This window comes from Danio rerio, chromosome 17 (genome assembly GCF_049306965.1).
Source record: "Danio rerio strain Tuebingen ecotype United States chromosome 17, GRCz12tu, whole genome shotgun sequence".
Taxonomy (NCBI): domain Eukaryota; kingdom Metazoa; phylum Chordata; class Actinopteri; order Cypriniformes; family Danionidae; genus Danio; species Danio rerio.
The window spans coordinates 19,645,722-19,650,000 of NC_133192.1; positions in this window are offsets into that span (position 1 = coordinate 19,645,722).

Consider the following 4,279-nt stretch of genomic DNA (forward strand, 5'->3'; position numbering starts at 1 on the left):
GGATAAAAAGAGTGAGGCTATGGACAAATAATTAAATAATTGAAAAAAAGTGCAACTGCGACTGCTGTTTTCTCCGTTTGCCATGCTGGAGAGAAACAGTCTGCGCAAATGCAGCGCAGAGTTGGTGTCATTGACTACAGCTCTCATCTGATTGGCTGAAAGGTACGACTTGCCCTGACTCTGGCAGGAAAGTCTCAAAATTACACACACACGTATCCAGGGGGAGTCGTACGTGAAAGAGGATTAGCACATTCTCATTCAGGATGAACTCGCAAGTTTTAAACATTCAAAACTTTTTGTACACTCTTATAAATTTGCAAATCGTGTTTTGCATTTGTGAAACATATTTTATGAAAATGTATTTTTATTTTGTGCACGTGAAAATTTTTTGTGAATATAAATAAATATTTTACGCACATGAATGTGATTTTATGCACGTGAATTTGGCTACGCATGTGTACATCGTGTCTTTTGCGTGAATTTCTTTTGAGACTAAACTGATTCCATAGTTTTCACCTTAAATGAACACAATGACTTTCTTTCCTATTCAGTCAAATACATGATTATGTTGACAAATGTACATTTTTTTATTAAGACTCTATTAGACTTTAAGACACTTTCTGTAAAGAATGATTTGTTGTATAATATGCTTCTAATGTTTGCATCACATTTCTGTCTTTACATGTATGACTTTTAAACACAGTAAGCTTGCTCAGTGATATTGCAGAGCATTCAGATGAGAGTTCAAAGAGCTCATTGCGGTGTAAAATAGCATGTTTCTTCAGCAAATGGATTTTTTTATCACACATTTTTTTCCTTAACACTATTGGCTAGGTGTTAGGGCTTGGTTTAGTGTAGGTGGTATATAATTTATTAAACATGATAAATCATTAACCTTTAAGTACCACTTGTCATTCATGTGATTTAGTAACACGGTAAAAAGTTGCAACAGTCAAGTTCATCGGTTTCTGAGAAAATTGAACACACTTTTTAGCAGCGCTCACTAGAAGTTTCACATTGACGGTGGTGTGAAATGTGCAAGAAGCGACATAGGATCATTTGAGCAAAAAAATTGATCGCAGACAAATTGTTTCATGAAGCTAAGGTTGTAAATGACTCAGTGAATATGTACAGTAACATGAAATTAACTGCTGTGCAGAGTTGAGGAACTAGGACGTCAATTTTCATGCAAAAACCCTCATCCTGAAGTCAATGGGTTTTTGTCAATTGGATTTCAGTTAAATCGCTTAAATAAGGTTCGTGGCTAACACAAACTCAAGATACTTTCATGTTGTATTCTACAAGATAAAACACATTAGTTACATCACACTCTTGAGATTTTAAATCATTTACGCTTCTTTAAAAAGACGGTTGCTAATGGGACTACAGGTGGTGTTGGAGACATTATACAGTACTTCATCGAGCTGAACTGGTCTGGAGCGCAGCTCGCTTGTGTTGGGCATATATTTTTATGAATAATATTTTATAGTTTGTAGTATTTTTCTAACTGGGAATTCATATTGTGTGTAGATAATACCTTCACTTGTAATGACTGTCAAGAAAGATTTATTTTGTTGATCTTTTATTTTAATTAAACAATATTATGGGGATACTGCTTGTCAGTGCAGCCTGTCTCTTTTCTGCTCTCAGTAATGCAAACATGTGAATAAATGTGTAAAAATACATACATATTAACTGTCATTTTAACCTGGTCAATTGATTTTTTTTTTTCTTTATCTCAACACATTTAACTCTGTCATAACTGCAGTATTTACACTCCTCCATAAGATTTATAGCATGTGTGACTGTATGGGCTGCTTTTTACTATACTCCGTGACAAAGAAAGAATATTAAATGTTGTTCTGTGTCCATGATGGAACTTGCAGGCATATATACTTGTCCCCCACGCCTTATTTCTGTTGTCTATTACTCATGTAAGCGGGCTGTATGCATGCGAGCGATACACTTATTAAAATATATCTTATTACAATACTATAGGCACATTTATACAGTTTTAAAATTTTACAACAACTGTAAAGCAAAACAAAAATGTATTTCCCACGTAAAAAAAAAACTTTACAAAAGGCACGTAAGTCTATACAGTATTTATTTGTTCATAATATATAACGTGGATAATAATATAATAAACCGAGAGAGTAAGTCTTTGTCATGGACCATACTTCAAAAAATAAGGTTGAAACTTTTTCTATAGCAGGGTGGTGCTGAGGTCACAGGCGAGCGCCCCGAGGGCAGTGTTGTCTGTTTATAACCTGGCATTAGCTTTTCAATTCTTGCGTTTGCATTTAAGAGCCAAAAGTGCTAAAAGTTGTATTTTCATGTGAGGATTACCCGGCTGGCCAAAACGTGTAAGTGTAATGAGCAGTGTTTGAACTCAGAACTTGCAATCTTCAATAAGCCTATGGGAAAATCCTATAGGGATTTTATAGAGAGAACCAGTTTCATGCTAGCAACCTATTAGCCTACAAGGTGACATCATAGTTCCTCCACTCTATTAAGTTTGTATTATTATTTAAATAGTGATTTGATTTAAACAAATCCATTCAAAAGCAAGTCTGTCATGCTTACAAGAACACATTCCGTGTCAATGGTTTAAGTCATCCTTTTATATTTTTAATCTGATAACCTTTTATTTTTTAATTGAATAACCTATATAGACTTTTTGTCTATATAGCCTGGGAGTATTTCATTACTAATTAAGCAGAGGAAATGACTGTTAAACATCCTCCATGACCATCGTGTTCTTGGTGACTGTGTCTTTGGTCACAAACCACAACTGATAAGCTGTCAGAAAAGCACTGCATTATTGCCTCCTGTTTGTAGACCACCGGTGAACACATTATGCAAAAGACCGATACCAAGTTCCTGAGCGACTCGACAACCCTTTCAGCAAGTCGCAAAACACAGAGGGGAGAGGAAAACAGAGGCAGTTGATGGTTTTTGTTGTTGTTCTTGTGTTAAAAAGCCTGCTAATTCTGATTAAATAGGCCCCTCGATCAGCCCCCACACCAGGAACCGAGCGCAACCTTTCTTTGTGGTTGTTCTGCGTCAAGCTGCATTTCATTCCAGTTTATTTAGCAATTTTATTATCTAACTGACACTTGCAGATAAAGCATTCGTTGCGTTTTGCCATGATCATCAAATGCATTGAGAGCTCAAGAACCTGGCCCTCTTAACAAAGCTACACCTGCCTAAAACCACCAAGAGGACGTTAAACAGCAGTGCTGCTGGTGTGATATTGATCACGCTGAGTAAAACTCTCTGACAGACGTGGCCACTAAGATAAGAGTAGGAGGTGGAAAAAAAACAAACTGTTACGTCAGAGATCTATACGTTATGGCAGCCAAGGACTGGCAGTTAACCAAAACCAGTGGCAGTGGTTTTTATTTTTTATATAGCTGTCATAAAAGTCAATGGTTGGATAGAGCAGGCTTTTGTTAACTGGGTCTGGCCAGTGTAGTTTAATGGCTGCAAAAGACCCTGATCTTAAAAAATGAATATCTTGCTTTAGGTCATACATGAGTCAGGTTTTTCTGTGATAGTCTGAATGAACATCTGACAGGCGATATGTGTCTGTAGAAAGCGATCAATAAAAGCCCTGCAGGTTAAAGGATGCCCAGAGAACAGCTGGGGGGAATTCCTAGACTGTCCTGATCTTTCTCTATAAGACGAGAGTTTTATCTTCCACATTATTTCAAGTGGGACATACACTACGGTAGGGTTAAAAAATGTCTTGATCTGGAAGATGTCCAGTCAGAATGCATGGTTTCTGCATGAGACACCACACTAAAATTCATTCTCACCACGGATACATTACAGCTTCTTATTTAAAATCTTCAGCTGTTGTTTCATTTTATTTACTTTATTTTTATTTTTTTTGATAGTGGGTTATAATCCAACCAAAACATATTAAACAATAAGTGATTTATAACAGAGCAAACTTTCTTGTAATTATAGTAGTGCTGTGCATTACATGTTTAACCCTTTAACCCATTTGTGCCCAATTTAAAAAAAAAATGGTTTCATGCATATAGCTTTGTTAATAGTGTCCTATATGAACATGTTTTGCATTTGTATTTTTTTCCAGGTTTTTTTTAATTTATTTTTTGTTTTTTTAAAAAAGATTTTATTTGAACATGCTGCAACTATAGTTACCGTTGGGCAAATATGTCGTAAGAACCCTTCAATATAAAATTTGAATAGGAGGAGAACATTTGGCATTCTAACTCAAAACAACTGCTTTCAAAAGATCAATTCATAT